Genomic DNA, 19,084 nt, shown 5'->3' with positions numbered 1-19,084 from the left:
TTCTTATGAAGCCTATAACTTAAAAATTCGAATTTTCCCGGATATGAGGTATACACCGTTAGATTCGTCTAGAGTCCTTCTACAAACGCTCAGTTATTGGCGCAATTCGTAGGTTGAAATTTTGAGTAATTGTCGATAAACCCAAATTTTCAAAGTTTAGTTTTTCAGTTTTTCGGCAATACTGAGCCGTATGTATGTCTGATCCTGACCGTTTGCACACAATTTGAAAGCTTAACTCAACACTATTGATTTGGTGTATTTGCGGTTCTCCTGTCTCTTCTTGAACCGAAGATATATACCCCCAAAAATATGTAGTTTTGTACCAACTAAGTCCTGTAGCTGGCTTATGGGTGGTCAAAAGTCACAAACTACACTGGTTCTGAATCGGCCCTGACCCCCTCTTCAAACCCAAAAAAAAATTCAGATCGGTTCGACTTTTCACACACGTGCATACACATACATGCATACATACATACACATACATACATACATATCCACAAACATTTTCCCTTTTTTAAATAGAAATTGAATAATATTTCTGAGCTCGGTAACTTTTGAATGGTATAACCGATTTTCAAAATTAGACATGTGTTGGAAAGGTAATGATCAGTACTATTAGAAGCCGCAAAGGTCGGACTTAAATTTTCAAAGTTTTTGGGAGTTTTGGGGACGAGAACAAAAAACAGACCCTAAATACGAAGGGCCGTAAAATCCACACCCTTGGACCAAAATGGATGGTTGACATATGAATGGGTGAGTCTTTTCCTGAACTTTAAGATGGGACTTGGCCCAATTTTCAATTCAGTCAGATTTAGAAAATCTAAAATTTCGTGTATATATAGTGTCGCTTGTAGGGGGGTATGGGTGTGCGCCACTGGCGAGAACTGCCGTTCTCTGGTAATAGTTCAAATTCAAAAAATATTTGCAAAAATTAGGAGGATTTTAAATTTAACTTTAGGATGCATAATAAAAAATATGGAAGTAAAAAGTTTATGTTTAGCACAGCACCACGTGCAAACTCTACGATTGTTGAATCTATCGACCATTCATGCTGCACTAAGTCAAACGCTTTTATGTAGTCACTAAAAGCAGTAAAGAGGTTTCGTTTTTTGATATACTTATGTCTGGTTAGAAATGACTTAGGGCCGGTTGTTCGAACGCTAATCAACAATGATCATTATCAAATAATTAATTACTGTCAATGTCAACTTTGTTGGGTTGTTAAAAAGTCTGTGGAGTCTATAATCAATTAATATAACAATAATTATTAACATAATTAATAATAAATCTCATAATTGTAATTAATTATGTTTTCAGCAACCCAAACAAAGTTGACATTGACAGTTTTGGTGACAGTAATTAAATATTTGATAATGATCATTGTTGATTAGCGTTCGAACAACCGGCCCTTAGGGCCGGTTGTTCGAACGCTAATCAACAATGATCATTATCAAATAATTAATTACTGTCAATGTCAACTTTTTTTGGGTTGTTAAAAAGTCTGTGGAGTCTATAATCAATTAATATAACAATAATTATTAACATAATTAATAATAAATCTCATAATTGTAATTAATTATGTTTTCAGCAACCCAAACAAAGTTGACATTGACAGTTTTGGTGCCAGTAATTAAATATTTGATAATGATCATTGTTGATTAGCGTTCGAACAACCGGCCCTTAGTCTATAATAAATGATTGTCATTTACAACTCATGGAACCCTTAGTGCATCCTTTCTGATGAGGCTCTATGATATTATTGTTTAGAGAGCAGTGTTGGTAGATACGCCGGGCTACGTGGATCTGGCCAATTTATACAAAGCTAGAAGACAAGTAATTGGGCGGTATGGTCCTTTTCATGAGCATTTTTCAGTGCGTCACAAATAATAGAAAAAAAGGTAGGTCCGTGATTGATAATACACATTTATTCTAACTTGACATTTTAGTTAAATCTGACAGTTGTCACATTTTATTTGCCATTTGACATAAAATCAAATCAATTGCGTTTATTGCATTAAATTTATAAAATAGTATTTTCTTTGATTTGTATAGTCTTATAAATTGTACAGATTATATTCGTAAATATATTATATAATTCGTAAATAATTTTTTTTCGATTATAGCGCCATCTATCGACAACTAGTCACAAACAATTTAATGCGTTAGAAAGAAATCGAAAAACTGTGACGCACTGAAAGATTTCTATGAGAAAAATATTACTTGTTTGGACCTTGAGTGTTATTTTGATCCTCCGGTATTAAATAAGTTGTCCCCTGAGTCAGGAATGATGGTATTTCCTGCGAACTAGAAATAACATGATTAATTATTGTTGATAAGCACTCATGAACACTCCAAAATTTTTTTAGCGAGAAGTTTTGAACTCGATCTGGTCCAGGAGATTTCCAGTTATGAAGTTCTTTACAGTACAGATTTAGTAGAATAGTTTTAAAATAACACACATATAAAATCAGAGTTTGATGCTAATTTTGAGAGTAAACTAAATGTAAGACCAAATACTTACTATGTCGGGATAGTATCATGAGGTTTTTTTTCCTGGTTTTTTCCTCATTAATTAGGTATGTTCCGTGGTGTGGGTTAACGGAATCAATTAAAACAAGTGTAAACAACGAACAATAATATATTTATTTTATTTTGGTTAAAAGGCGTGCTTATTTATCTCGTAAAAGGGTTTGTTATTGTTTGAGGGCAGCGAGGGTGCGTCTGACCGAACGAAGCCTGCTGGGAGGTGTGTGAACCGACCCGTGGTTGTAGATCGACTGCTGTGGCTGAAAAAAGACCACAAACGCTAATATGTTTGTGTTTCTACCATCTGGCCAGAAAAGAGATAAATTATTTAGATCTGGCGTTTAAAAGTTGAAACATTTCTGCAGTTTTAAGAAACGTCTTCGAATGCATTTCCAAAGTAAGTTATTGACATAAGGTCTGGTAAGGTAATTAATTTATGGGGAATTCAGTTTGTTAAACTGAACACACCAAAAACACCTGGTTAGGGATACATTTCGTTTCGTAAAACTTAACGGGCCAATCTTAGCATCTGGTTTGTATATTAAATGTGAATTTTATATGACCCATATTATTTCGTTTTGAGAAAAGTTATTAAAAATTAAAATTAGCAAAAATAGTAATTAAAGCGTGTCGCCACAGGTGCTATGGGATCACCAACAGAAGAATGTTACTGTCATCATTGCATGTGGCTTATTCTCAATAAAAATAGTAAATTGCATTAATATGACAAAAAAAAAGCTTCAGAGCAATTTTTTTATCTGAACCCATGCAAGTTAAACTTGGTTAAATTTTTCATCATCATAAGTGGCTCGACAATCCGTTGTGGATATTGACCTGCTCGCAAAGAGTCGCCACTCCTGTCGATTCCTGGCAACTTTCCTCCACCTTCTGACCGTTAGAATCTTTAGATCTTCTTCCACATCATCAATCCGCCTTCTTCGTGGTCGTAATCTACTTCTTGTGCCTTCTGGTTTTGAAAATATTAATCTCTTCATGTATTCGTGATCTGACATCCTAGCAATGTGTCCAGCCCATCTAAGTCTCTGCACTTTAACGAATTTCACAATACCTATCTGGATCGGTGTATAACTTCTTCTTTAAGTGCCATCTTCGAGACGAAGGTTGGCAATCATCATTGCTATTCTCACTTTTGACACCACAGCCCGAAAGAGTTCAGTTGAGCTGCATCCAAACCATTCTCTGAGATTTCTCAGCCATGATATTTTTCTCCTACCTATGCTGCGCCTTCCTTAAATCTTTCCCTGCATAATTAATTTTAGGTGTTCATATCTGTCACCACGTGTTATATGACCCAAGTATTGAAGTTTTCTTATTTTGATGGAATCCAGTATCTCCCTGCTGTTCTGTATTCTCCTTAGTACTTCCTCATTGGTTATTCTGTCTGTCCAGGAGATTCTCAGCATTCTTCGATACGTCCACATCTCAAATGCTTCCAATCTATTCAGGCATTGTTTATTGAGAGTCCATGTCTCCACACCATACAGAAGAATAGAAAATACATAACATATTTTAGAACTCGCTTTCTAAGATTTAGGTTGAGGTCTCTACTACATAATATTTGTTTCATATTAGTGAATGCACTTCTAGCCTTTTCTATTCTAATTCGGATTTCTTTGATATAATCGTTTGTTTCACTAATGTTTGTCCCTAAATAGTTATAATTCTGAACTCGTTCTATCGTTTTATTATTTACGTGTAAATTTATGTTTCTAATATTTTTCTTTGATATACCTAACCATGAATTTCGTTTTCTTTATGTTTACTGACAGACCAAATTCTTCACTAGTTGCAACAACCTTATCTAAAATTCTTTGTAGATCTGCAATAGTTTCCGCTATTAGTGTTGTGTCATCGGCGTATCTAATTTCACATATGGGTAGGCCATTTATTTTTATGCCTGCTACTTCATCTTCTAATGCTTTTTTGAATATTTCTTCGGAGTATGCATTAAACAGTGATGGCGACAAGACACAGCCCTGTCTAACGCCTCTTTTGATTTTTATTTTATTGGTGTTTAAATTATTTATTCTTATGACAGCTTCTTGTTCATAATACAGATTATTTATTATTCTTATATCCCGTGTGTCGATGTTCTTTGTTCTCAGTAGTTTTATTAACGGATTATGTTTCACCGTATCGAATGCATTGTTATAATCTAAGAAGCAGACATAGATGTCCTGGTTTACATCTGACTGGTGTATAACTGATATAGTCCAAAGTTGTATCTTCGACGCCATACACCCTATTTTCATTATCCAAAATCTTTCTAAGAATTTTTCTCTCAAAATACCAAGAAGTCTTTCATCATTTGAGATAAGGTCCACGTTTCAGCCACATATATTAAAACCAGTCTTATTAAGGTCTTGTATATATTGTGCACGTTTTATATTTTTATTTTTTAAATGTTTCTGGTAGGCATGGCGGTTGTTGACAAAAACACCGGTTTTCGGTTAGGTATACCGGTTTTTTTACCTACAGTTTAACCTGGCGGTTATAACCGGTCAAAAACCGGTTATTCCAAAAACCGGTGTTATGTTTTTTTAGTCATAGCCAATACCAAATAAGTTTATTTACATTTACATTGCGCTTTAGTTTGCGATACTACATTCGTATCGATATCAGTCCATACTAGTATAGAAATCAGCCATCAGTGTTGTAAAATCGGTTTCAGTCAGCTTAAAGTTTCTCATTTATGCACGGGAGCGAAAAATTTTCCCATTTTTTCTCTAAATTCAGTATTTTTTCCACTTATCCCGTTTTTTACCGGTTATTACTTTAAAAAGAAAACACCGGTTATAACCGGGACAAAAAAAACAACCGGAACAGTTCTGTTTGCTATTGCTATGCGTCTTGGTTAAGTTCGCCATGCTCAAAGTAGTAGAATATTTAATGTTTTTTCCATTTCGTCAATAAAATATTTGATAAACCGATGTTTAAGATACAACTTCGTTAAAATGTATACATATGAGCAATGCTGCATGGAACTGAAACTTGGACTTTAGAGTTAGCGGCCTTTAAAATGTAGTTAATACGTAGGATGCAGAGAATATCATGGATGCAGCGCCTTTCCCATGAAAATTGTTAAAAGGCGAAGAACAAAATATTTGGAGCATAAGCTACGAATATGTAGCATTAATCATGGAGGTTAGGATCCATAGTCCAGGGCGCATCTGTTTTGAGATGGACGCTGAGAGGCGACTCAAATTTTTTTGCAGAAATTGCTTGAAAATAACTCAAATAATAATATTTGAGTTATCCTCCCACTCAAAATGGTCCGGAACATTGTTTAAATAATCAAAATGTCAAAATTTGAAGGAAAAATTCGATTTTTTGTTGGTTTTTTGATTATAACTTTAAAACTATTCATTTCTGAGAAAAGTTGTAGTGACATAAAAGTTGCGCTACCTACATATAGAATTGGTTAAGAATTTAAAAAATAGTCACACTTGTTGCGAAATAGCAATAATTGCGAAAAAAACCATACAAAAACAAGTATTCGCATTTTACGTTTTTCAACCATTTATGCTACACTTAGAACTTTCATATTTTACCCAGAAAAACTTTATGATATAGTAAAACAACACTGTAAATTTCATTACGATCGGTTTAATAGATTTTGCAATCCAGCTTTCGCAAAAAAAATTCATTTTTTTAATGTTGCAGGACTGAAAATAAAGCAGATAGCAAGTTCAATTTTTTTTGCTTATAGAAGTGTACTGTACCTTTCATTTGCAATTTGCTCATTTTGCAAAAATTCATTTTTTTAATGTTGCAGGACTGAACATAAAGCAGATAGCAAGTTCAATTTTTTTTGCTTATAGAAGTGTACTGTACCTTTCATTTGCAATTTGCAAAATTAAAATCGATTAATTACCACGGCGTCAGAAAATTTTTTAAATAAACATTAATTTTTGGTGTTACGCGCAGGACAGCGGTGTTCGATTCACACAAGTTGATTTCCACCAAAATTTCTTCCAATTTTTATCTAATATATTATTTTCTTACTGTATATTTTGTTGTATTTTAATATTTTAATTCCACAAACATTAAACTAATTTTATTATTGTTTGTGATATATTGTTTAAACAATTGGATATTATGTTTAAAAATAATAAACTTTTATTCTCTAAGTTAAAATATTTGAATAAAAAAGTTTTTGATAAAAAAGTGTTATTTCAAAGGATAGAGTATGTGTTTTTATTTTTCAATAAACAAATTTATTTATTTATATTGAAATGTAATAAAAATTAAAATGTATCAATCATTATCAAAGGTCATTGGAATGCCCAATCAGAGCAAACTATCCGCTGTCCTGCGCGTAACACCAATAATTATTGTTTATTTAAAAAAATTCCTGACGCCGTGGTAGTTAAACGATTTTAATTTTGAAAATTGAAAATGAAAGGTACAGTACACTTCTATACGCAAAAATTTCAACTTGCTATCTGCTTTATTTTCAGTCCTGTAACATTTTGAAAAAATGAATTTTTTTTGCGAAAGCTGGATTGCAAAACTTATTTTGCAAAATCTATTGAACCGATCATAATGAAATTTACAAATATTGTTTTACTGTATCATAAAGTTTTTCTGGATGAAATATGAAGGTGCTAGGAGTAGCATAAATGGTTGAGAAACGTAAAATGCGAATACTTGTTTTTGTATCGTATGGTTTTTTCGCAATTATTGCTATTTAGTCGAGGAAATGAAGCATTATGGCTCGCAATTTTTTCGTCCAGCATGGATTTACTTGAAATTTTCACAAAAGGTAGGAAATAGTCCAAGGATCATTTTCTATATCATGCCGCTGTACGCTAAAACCTTGGGGGTGGTTGCCACCCCATCTCGGTGGCGGGAATTTTTTATTACATTTTAACTATGTAAATCGATGTAAAAAGTGATTATAAGAAAAAAAAGTTTTTTACATTTTCTTCGTAAAACTAATATTTTTCGAGTTATTCGCGCTTGAAAGTAACAGTTTTTCGATGAAAAAGTCGACTTTTTTAGAGGGTTTTTTGACAATACCTCGAAAAATATGCATTTAATCAAAATAACTGTAGGCATCAAAATTGTATCTTTTAGTAACACAAACCAAACTATTTTTCTGTAATATCGCTAAGACCAACACAAACCGAGATCCGGCATGTTAAAAGTTAGCTTTTTGCGTCAAATGCATAATTTGAAATATTCAAAGTAAAATAACGGAAAAACTTTGCATTTTTCAAAGAAAAATTAAATAATCTTTTTTCAAGTATACAGTTAGGCCTTTCAAAAAAATATTAAAAAGTTTCTAGTCTGAAAAGTAAGCGACTTATGATCAGAAAAAAGTCAGTACCTGGTTTTCTCTATGATAAAATCAGTGAAAACAACTGCCTAACTACCCTCCTGATTGAAAATTGGTCTTCACCTTTCTATAATTCCTTTTATATTTGTATTATCAATACAACCAAGAAGCTTGACCTATTTAATAGGCCTAATTTTAGAAAAATTTAAGTTAAAAGAAAAATTAATTTTTTGGAATTTCTCATTTTTCACCTTTTACTTCAAAATATCTCCGAAAATACTGGAGATATGAAAAAAATGATAGATTACCAAATTGTAGCTTCTCTAATAGCTAAAATTCCCTTGTGCATAGTTTTTCATTACAGTGAACAGTTAGCGAGATATAGCTGTTTAAAACCTCTATTTACGAGCAAACACCCCTTTATTCGAGCCCTTTAAACCCACCCTAATTAAAAACTGAGGGATCTTATGGAATTTAGTTTTCACATTCTTATAACTCTTCAAAAACCCTACAAAGTCATTTTTGAAAAATCTTTTCACCGCCAAAAATGAAGGAGCTATGTTTATAAAACGATTTTTTTTTCGAAAAATTCGGATAGTCCGCTTATGGATAATTTTCATTGTATGTATAATACCAAAGAACCGGTTCGTATACTGGAAGATGACTAAAAAACTATTTGTATTTGTATTTGTACATATTTGTAAATTCGTATTTTTGTGTAAATAAATGTTTTTGTAATTCTTTAATTCTACTTTTTTTTCTGTATAGACCTATTAAAATATCTACTTATAAAAATTGTAATGTTATTAAGGGTGGTTTTTAAGGGTTGAAATATTATGATATTATATTCTAAAGTATAAAACAATCATTATTTAACCAATCAAAACCAAATTTTACCCATATTAAAGTATACAATGTTTTTATATAATTTTTTACAATAAGGGGTTGTTTACACCCCTAAAAATAATCAACTCCCTTAAGAATGGTATAGAATATGAAGTACAGGGTGAGATGAGCCTAATCCCAAATTTTTATGTAAATCGATGCAAGCCGAAATTATTCTTTTAGGATAAGTAATTTTTTTATACATAGCTCCAACAAGGGTGGTTTTAAGGGTTGAAATATTATGATAGTATATCTTAAAGCATAAAACATTCATTATGTAACTAATAAGAACCAAATGTTGACAATATTAAAGTTTAAAATGATATTTTATAATTTTTTACAACTAGGGGTAGTTTTCACCCTTACAAAACCAAAAGCGTACAACGGATCAATATAGAAAATGAACTAGAGGGTGTAAAGGGCCTAAACCCAAATTTTTGTACAAATCGATGCTGGACGAAAAAATTGCGAGGTTTTGCCATTTTTTCAGCTTCATTTCCTCGACTAATTTTGCAACAAGGGTGACTGTTTTTTAAATTTTTAACCAATTATATATTGTACGAAATTTAATTACGCAACTTTTATGTTAGTACAATTTTCCTGGCAAATGAATACTTTTAAAGTTATAATCAGAAAACGAAGAAAAAAATCGAATTTTTCCTTCATTTTTTGACATTTTGATTATTTAAACAATGTTCCGGACCTTTTTGAAAGGGAGGATAACTCAGATATTATTATTTGAGTTATTTTCAAGCAATTTCTGCAAAAAAATTTGAGTCACCTCTCAACGTCCAAATGTACTAATATTTTTACAGATGCGCCCTGGTCTACCAAGGCAGAAGCGATATCCGCGCAGAAGACAATGTTCATGGCTCAAAAATGTGACTCAAAATTTAGCTAGGTACTATCTTGTTCATGCCCGTAAAAAGAAAATAGTTATTGGAAAATGTTGCTCAATTTTCAAGCACATGGCTTGGTAGCAAAACAATTCTGATTTGACAAGATATCACTAACACATTCATCCTGATGACATTGACGTTAATGAAGCTTTAAATAAAATTGGGTTCAAAATCAAACTGTTATGTCAGAGCCACCTAATAACCCCAATTCAAACGCTTTTCAATGAAATCATGTCACTAAAACAACAACAAAACTGTAGACAAATTGATCTATGCTGATCAAAACGCTTTTTTGAATAGAATATCGACACTTTCAACAAGGCAGTCACGGCGCTAGAGTATAAGGTGCAGGCCTGAAAAACTAGCATAGGCGCACATTGATTTTTTTTACTAATAAATTCTATTATTATAAAATACGGTAGGAATTGTATGCGTTGCATATTTTACGTGTGTGGGATGCAAAAACAACAAACATACATTAGCGTATTATGACTGGAATTTGAATCATATTTGAAAAATAAATTTTTCTATTTTAGTATATTTTATAACACCAGCGAAAAGTATTTGTCAGAGGAAATTGAAATCAGACGGGGTACACGACAATTAGACCGAAATCATTAGACTGAAAGCAGTAGACCGAACTCATTGGACCGAAAAGCACTTTACCGAAACCTCACTAGACCGAACAGCATTAGACCGAAATGGTACATAAATTAAAAAAGATTACAGTAAATTATGGTAAGATTTTGTATATCTGTCTTTTTGTTTATTGTATTTTTTTGTATTATTTTATCACAGTCTGTACAAGATATGAGATAATTTTCATCCGTTAAACAAATTAGTGAAGGTAAAAATAAATTAAGGGTAGAGTGGCGATAACACAAAAAACAAAGCAAAAAAAACAATCTTTAAACTAGTTTTAGTAGGTATTTAATTTTTAGTATTGTACATAATAAATACAAAAATAAACCAAAAAACGAATAAAAATAAAAAATAAATAAAAACAAAGCAAAAACAAACTGTAAACGCGCCAGTACCTAATTTGTGCTGAAAGTTTTAAGTATGGATAAAGGGAGGTTGATGTTACCCTTGCTCAGATTACAATCCTGTTTCAGCACCCTGTATTATGTACCTAATGCTTTTCGGTCTCCTGCTTTTCGGTCTCGTACTGTTCGGTCTAGTGAGGTTTCGGTAAAGTGCTTTTCGGTCTAATGATTTCGGCCTCTTTACAGTAAACCGACGTAGGTTTTTTTTAGGAAGGAATTTTTTTATTAGTTTTTTATATTAATTTAAATTAATTTGAGCAGGAACTTTTTTTAATGCCTACTCGGAAGAGATCCAAAAAACTCTTCAGCAGATCACCTATGGTGGAAGGATGAAACAGCTGGAATAAAGATAAAGATCCTGGAGTTCCTATTAACAACATTAGATATGCGGAATGCGGATGACATTGTCCTCTTATCCTAAAATATTGAGGATCTTCGACCATGGACACCCAGAAAACATTTATGAGAATATCGAAAGCTTAAAGAAACAACGAGAATCTTTTCATAAAAGTAACTAATGTCGAACGAGTTGACCAATATGCATTACTTGGAACAATGATCAACTCCACAAATGACTACTTTCAGGAAATCAAAATTAGAATAGAAAAGACCAGAGCAAATTTTAACAAAATGGGAAGAATGCTCTGCAACGAGATTTGAAGTTGTAGCTAAGAGTTATATTGGTTAAGAGCTACGTTTTCTTGAGTCTGTTTTAAGGAATGGAAGCTTGGACCTTGAATGCGACACTAATAGGAAAAAGAATGTGTGTGTACTTTGTAAGCACGTAAGAAGTTATACTTCTATTATGTGATTTCAACGAAATTGATATAATGTACTTTAAACAGTTTATTTATATTTTATTTAAATATTAAACTAATTTTAATACTTACTCTTTCCAATTTTTTTTAAACAATACAAAAATTAAAAAAATAAAAGAATAAAACGCACACAAACACATTGAAAAATGTCACAAAGAAATGATCTCTGAACAATAATAATTGTTGGCAAAAATTGTTACTAAATACACATTTTCTGAAAAAAAAAATATATAACAAATATACTTACAATCATAAAATGTATAAAAAAATAAAAACTTGCATTAGGATTCGAACCCGCGCAATTTAGGGCGCTTAGATTTGTAATCGAAGCCTCTACTCATTTACCCAATTACACATATCTGTCATGTGGGAAGATAGGGCAACTGAACGTTTTACTGTTTGACAGGTCTGAATTTAATCAAATTAGTTTGATTTTTGTGGAATTAAAATATTAAAATACAACAAAACATAGAGTAAGAAAACAATATATTAGAGGAAGTTTGGTAGAAATTTTGTTGGTAATCAAATTATGTAAATCAAAGCATTACCTACTAGGTAGGTACATTTTTCAAATAGGTAAGTACCTGTGTAATTTTTTACTTATTACATTACTGAAACATTTACCTGTGGCTTTTAAAAATTATTTAAAAAGTCACTACAATTATAAACTCGCTTTTGCCTGTGTCCTCACAACAATAAAAACTAATGTTGTTCTGAAGCTATTTTCTTGTGGCATTTTTTATAATCAACTATTTTCAGTTTTATTAATAAAATCATTTTTTTGGTAAAATTGTGGCTTATTTCCCATTGAAAATAGTTGATTAATAAAAACTAATATTCGCTGTGAGCCGATGAGTAGAGGGGATTTGACAGTTTTCGCAGCGCTGTTAGTGGCAGTTTTGTGCATTTAATTTGAACAATTTTATCAGAAAAGTACAAGTTTCAAACCACGAGAGAGCGCTACTGACGAAACTGACAGCCAATAAAAGCAAAGGTAACCTCTAAATTTCTCATAAACTTCTTCTTTTTCTCAATTGCCTCTTACGTAAGCAGTCATCCAGTCGCACGAATTTATATATTACATATTAAAATTATAATGAATAAAATAAAAAAAAACATAAATACTTTTACTACCAATTCTGTGTATTCGTTCAGTAATCAGGTTGCAATAATATTTCAGTTCATAATTTGTGTTTTTCTAGGTAAATATCTATTTTTTTCGTTTTGAGTATTTCACAAATTACAGCAATTTTATCAGAAAAGTACAAGTTTCAAATCGCGAGAGAGCGCTACTGTCGAAACTCACAGCCAATACACAACATTTGTTTACCCATAACCATTGCATAGACTTATATATTAACAGAGACAGAGTGTCATTCAGAGCGAAGTGACGACACCATCTTTTTTATTTGGATTAGTGCTGTTTCACTCTTACGCATAGTAAAGCTGCGACAGTTGTCCTCCCCCTCCGTGCCTATACTCACACTTAATGTCATCTTAGTTTTTCCATACAATGTGCTAGAAAGAGATACCGCAAATCAGTCCATGAGATCTTGTCGTAAGGAAGCGCGGAGGGTAGGCTCACTCTATGTTAATATATACCTACCTCTATGAACCATTGACGTACATATTAATAAAATAACCGACATATTGAACAATTATTGTTGACAGGTCATTGTAATTACCCAATCAGATCACGTATAGCGTTTGAGCTGCGCCCAGGACCAAGACTTTTGATGAATTCGCGCACATATAAATTTACTCCCAACGCACCTAAAGAAGTATAACTTCAAAAACTGGAATCATGCGAGCTAGGGGGTATAGAACAGTTTGAAAATATTGTGTGGTTAGAACACGTCGCAAACAAAGAGGTTCTAAGAAAGATGAATAAAGAAATTAAAATCTTCAAAACAATAAAAACAAGAAAATTGGAATATGTCGGACATATTACACGTGGAGAGAGATGCAACTTACTCCAATTGATTGCAGGGAAGGATTTAAAGAAAAGAAGCATAAGGAGAAGTAGAATATCGTGACTGTGCCTGTGAAACCTGAGAGAATGGTACGGATGTAGGTACATCAAATGAACTTGTCAGAGCAGCCGTTCAAAAGTCCTAATAGCTATGATAATTGCCGATCTCCGTCGCGGAGATTGCACTGGAAGAAGAAGATAACACCAGCAGAAAAAGCTCATTTTGCCGTCCCTTGCAGACCGGTTATCGTCGGTCCTGCAACAAGGTTTAACCTTTTTACCAGCAGTGTATGGTAGAAACCATCAAAATGAATGGAGGTAAGCACTATAAACTGCGTTTCATATGCAAAACGATCATATATGTATAAAGATTTGGTGTGGTTCCAATTTTTATAAACTTCAAGTTTGGACTCTATTGAGACGTAAAATACCTTTATAACGACTTTTTAAAGTGCAAAATGCATGTCTAAATGGGCGAACTACCAAACATATTTTGTTTAATAGGTATACTCAACTAATCGGAAAAACAGTATGAAAGTGGTGTAATATGCATTTTTAAACAGCCAAGTGTGAGACAATTTCAATATTTAGCCCACGTTTTATGTCTTTAGATTATTTTCGAATCCTATTTTTACTAAAATCACATAGTTGTGATGTCTAAAACAGAGGTGTATGTCTAAAAATAACATAATAGAACAGTGAATCAAACATATATCGTATTTATGTGCTGCTAAATCTATCGGCAAGTAAAGAAAATTTTATATAAACAGATGAATAGAATCAGAAAATTATATATAAATAAGTAGATGAATGGCGTCGATATTGGTATTGGCATATTATACGTTCCATATATTTTTTTTAGCTCCCGGATGTGTACAAAACAAATAAAATAAGTTATATCCTATGCGTATGGCTTAAATTAAAAAATAAGTAATTAAATTCACATTTATACATTATACAGGGTGTAACAAAAATACAGGTCATAAATTTAATCACATATTCTGGGATCAAAAATAGTTCGATTGAACCTAAGTTACCTTAGTACAAATGTGCACAAAAAAAGTTACAGCTCTTTGAAGTTACAACATGAAAATCGATTTTTTCCAATATATCGAAAACTATTAGAGATTTTTTATTGAAAATGGACATGTGGCATTCTTATGGCAGCAGTATATCTTAAGAAAAAAATATAGTGAAATTTACACACCCCATAAAAATTTTATGGCGTTTTGTTCCTTTAAACCCCCCCAAACGTTTGTGTACGTTCCAATTTAATTATTATTGTAGTACCTACCATTAGTTAAACACAATGTTTTAAAATCTTTTTTGCCTCTTAATACTTTTTCGAAAAGTCAGTTTTTATCAAGATATTTTGAATATTTGTCAAATCCACCACATATTTGTAGGTATATGGTTAAGTACGATTATGGAGACTTGGTAATAATAGGAAAATTTATTTATGATTTACATTTTTAGGTATATTTTGAACCATATTAAAAAAGAAACCACATCTCGATAAAAGGTACCTTCTCGAAAAAAAAAAACAAAGAAGCAAAAAAGTTTTAAAAACACCGTGTTTAAATAATGGTATCGCAGTAAGAGTTTATTTGGAACGTACAAAACCATTTGGGGGGTTTGAAGGAACAAAACCCCCATAAAATCTGTATGTAAACATATTAAAAAAGAAGCCTCAACTCGATAGAAACTGCCTTACCGAAAAAATACTAAGAGCCAAAAAAGTTTTAAAAATATTGAATTGAACTAATGGTATCACAAAAATAATTTAATTGAAATGTACACAAACGTTTGGGGGAGGGGGATTTAGTGCACAAATTTCACTATAATTTTTCATTATGATGTTCCTGCCATAAGAATGCCACATGTCCATTTTCAATAAAAAATCCAATAGTTTTCGATATATTCGAAAGAAATCGATTTTCATTTTATAACTTCAAAGGGCTGTAACTTTTTTTATGTGCATATTTGTACTAAGGTAAGTTAGGTTCATTCGAACTACAGCACAACCCCGAAAATCCGAACTAATTGGGGTGACAGCCTGTTCGGATTCCGAAAAGTTCGGATTATCCGAAAGTTAGCCTAACTAGTAACTCAAATCTGTCATTGTTGTTGATTCTGAGTCGCAAAACGTTCTCGCAAGAGTGTGGACAATATTTTTGGTCTTAAGTTGACTAGGAGAGATCCGAAGTAAGTTTATGTTTAACCGTTGATTGATGTATTGGACTCTCAAATACATCAATCAACGGTTTAACCTTTATAAGCCCTACATTATAAAGTATGTATTTATTATTAAAAAAATTTAAATGTCAAAGTCCTATTCATCCTACATTGTTCAATTTTCTGGGTTTACTCTGTATAATAATTATGTTTTGGAGTTTTTATCTTGAATTTTTAAATGTTTTCACTTTCCGTTGGTTCGGATTTGCCGAACGTTCGAATTAGCGGGGTTCTACTGTATTTTTGTTACCTGAGTATGTTACCTGAGTATGCTCTACGTGAGCAGTCCTAATAATCTGCCTAATTGTCTGTCTTGCAGTGCGGTAATCAAAAGAAGGTGAGGAAAGTTTACCCCATCTGAAGAGGGAGTTGGCGCATCTTCCACAGTTTGTTCTAATTCGATTAAGGGTTGCCCAAATCTTGCGGGGACGTTCAAATCCGTCAGGTTCGTCTGTGGCGTCCAGTAGACTATGGTAATGCGGATCTGTCTTACTTGTAGCGCTTGAGCGGATTTCCGGGGAGGTAACCTGGATCGAAGACAGTTTCCAAGATTATCGGCAATGTCGTTGTGGATTAGAAGTTGTAGACTATGGGCCATTCCACGAACATACGCCTGTTTTGGATTACTTCGACAACGAATATTTTACTGTGCAACATAAGAAGTACGAAAGTTAGTGGCGTTAATAATTATTCCAATAAACAACAATGTAATTTGCAATTTACTTTCGTTCTTCTTATTTTGCACAGTAAAATATTAGTTGTGGAAGTAATCCAAAACAGGCGTATGTTCGTGGAATAGGGTATATCCATAATTTCACAAAAAAGCGAATATTTCGCGAAATTAACATCAAATCGAAAAATCCCTAATATACTACAAAATATTTTTCAAAAATCTATCGAATGATATCAAACACGACCCTCAAGGTGGTGGGTAACTTTAAAATTTTAAATAGAAACCCCGCGATATTTCGCGAAATGAATATCACATCGAAAAACTGAAAAATACGTGTTCAATATTCTTCAAAAATCTATCGAATGACACCAAACACGACACCCCAACGAAGTCGGGTGGTAGGTTATAGTAGGGGAGGAAAGTATGCTAAATGTGCAGTCACTCGAGCGCTTTGGGGACCGATTGGGTTGTGAAGAGTAGGTTCTAAAACCAAAAAAGTTAAGTAAAGTTTTCCATTTTAGTGGGGACTTTTTATTTTTAATTTAATTTTCCAGTTTCAACAATCTTTTTTCCGACTATAGCGCCATCTATCCATAATTCGAAAAAATGTTTCAAATAAAAGTTACTTATTTTTACGTAAGGCATCCGAATCTGCAATAAAAAAAATGGGGGCTCCTATTTGAAATTTTAAAGTAACACATCCTAGGTGCCATTCGATAGATTTTTCAAACATATTGAATAAGTGTATTTTTCAGTTTTTCGATCTGATGTTCATTTCGCGGGATTCGCATTTAAAATTTTAAATTTACCCCCCACCCCTCTATCATTCGATAGATTTTTGACAAATATTGAGCACGTATTTTTTAGTTTGTAAATCTATCTATAGAAATATTCGCTGTTTTCTTGTGAAATATTGTGACTCACCCATTTCCTTACGCCCCGCTCAAATCGTCAAATTTTTTAAATATACACTGTTTTGCATGTACTTAACTTACCTTATCTTAATCTGACGATTTCGAGTTTTTCTAACGATTGATTTTTTTTCGGCCCCCCTTAACGATCTTCCCTGTGTTTAGAGCCAATATATGGTAGGGGTACATCTACAGGGTACCAGGGTTCTCCCCATATGATAATCTGACGCGCTCGAGTTACTGCAAAAATCCCCGCTTGGGCTCCCCTACCATTACTTTAAAATCTTAAATAGGAACCCCCATCTTTTATTGGAGATTTGGATTTCTTCCGTAAAAATAAGTAACTTTTATTCGAGACATTTTTCGAATTATGGATAGATGGCGCTATGACAGAAAACAACGACCACGGTAGAGAAATCAGGACACGCATCGAAATTGTAGAAAGGTATTCATAAAAATGAAAAAAATGTTTGTTAATCGAGACCTTCCTCTGGAGCTGAGAATAAGAGCATTAAGATGCTACGTGTTCTAGACTTTGTTGTATGAAATGGAAAGCTGGACACTGAAAGTAGACAACACAAAGAAGTTAGAAGCATTTGAGATGTGGTGCTATAGAAGGATTTTGAAAACACCATGGATCCAACGAGTTACGAATGCAGAAGTGCTAAGAAGGCTACAAAAGGATAACGAGGTGATAAAGAACATCAAAACAAGAAAGCTAGAATATTTGGGCCAAATTACTAGAGGTGCAAAATATGAGATATTACGGCTCATAATGCAGGGCAAAATTAAGGGGAAAAGATCGATAGGTAGAAGAAGAATTTCCTGGCTGAGAAACTTACGAGAGTGGTATAGTTGCAGCTCAGTAGATCTTTTCAGAGCCGCCGCCAATAAGGTACGGATAGCTGTGATGATAGCCAACCTCCGATAGGAGAAGGAACTACAAGAAAAAGGCGATATAATCGGAAAAACAATTTTTAAAAATGAAAAATTAAATTCAAATATGAAAACTTAACTTTTTTTGGTTTTAGTACCTAATCCTCACAACCCAGTAGGTCCTCATGGCGCTTTAGTAACTGCAAATTTAGCATTCAATGCTCCCCTACTACAGTGGCGGATGCAGCAGATCCAGCATCGTCAAGAGGGGGGCCGATTGGCGAAATTTCTATGAAAAATAGATGAATAAGTGAATACCTACTTTTATAAACTTTATATATAACTTGCTTTGAGAGGGGGGGCCGATCGCCCCCATCGCCCTTCCCTGGATCCGCCACTGCCCTACTATTATGTTGTTGAGCCATTAATTATCTGTTAGGACCTTAGCTTTATCCTTATTTCTTACAATAACTCGCCTTCGTAGTTTCGAAATTCTGCGTTTTTCTTGTTATTTGACATATTCTTCTTCTCATGACCCTTTCTTCTAAAGTTTTTCTGACATTATTAATCCATTGTTATTATCTGAGAATGTTGGTTTCCCATCACTGGCGAAGCGTCCATGTAACCACTGTTACCATTGGTAACAGTTAAAAATCTTGCAAATAAATATTTTATGACGATGAATAATTCCATTTATAAATATTTTTACCTATAGAAATATATTATTATGTGTAAATAGTACCTAATTCAGTAAATAGCCAACTATTCGTAGACACACGAAAATATTGGCGAGTTTATGTGGCTCAGTTGCACTTTATTATATTCTGTTATCAGTCACATTTGTGGTTACAATGAATGGTTATCTCGCTGTCGCTCGGGCGGCTCGGGACCGGCTAGTGTCTGAAAATTTTGAAGGAGCGACGGGCGTAAGCGCGCTGTGT

The 19,084-nt window shown here is 33.1% G+C and overlaps 1 protein-coding gene across 6 annotated transcripts in view; it reads left to right on the top strand.

The window, feature by feature from the left end:
* Positions 1 to 19,084, top strand: part of LOC114324286 (E3 ubiquitin-protein ligase lubel) — a 146,962-nt gene that overhangs the window by 4,321 nt on the left and 123,557 nt on the right. Inside the window, exon 1 of one of the 6 annotated variants that reach the window (XR_003651522.2) lies at positions 10,173 to 10,350. The exons of the other annotated variants lie outside the window; for them this stretch is intronic. The gene's annotated coding sequence lies outside the window, so the exon portion shown is untranslated. Of the gene's footprint in view, positions 1 to 10,172; positions 10,351 to 19,084 lie in introns of those variants that run through there. 6 annotated transcript variants of the gene reach the window in all.

This window comes from Diabrotica virgifera, chromosome 1 (assembly GCF_917563875.1).
Source record: "Diabrotica virgifera virgifera chromosome 1, PGI_DIABVI_V3a".
Classification (NCBI taxonomy): domain Eukaryota; kingdom Metazoa; phylum Arthropoda; class Insecta; order Coleoptera; family Chrysomelidae; genus Diabrotica; species Diabrotica virgifera.
Note: the sequence above shows the minus strand (reverse complement) of the source record. Positions and strands in the feature narration are given on the sequence as shown.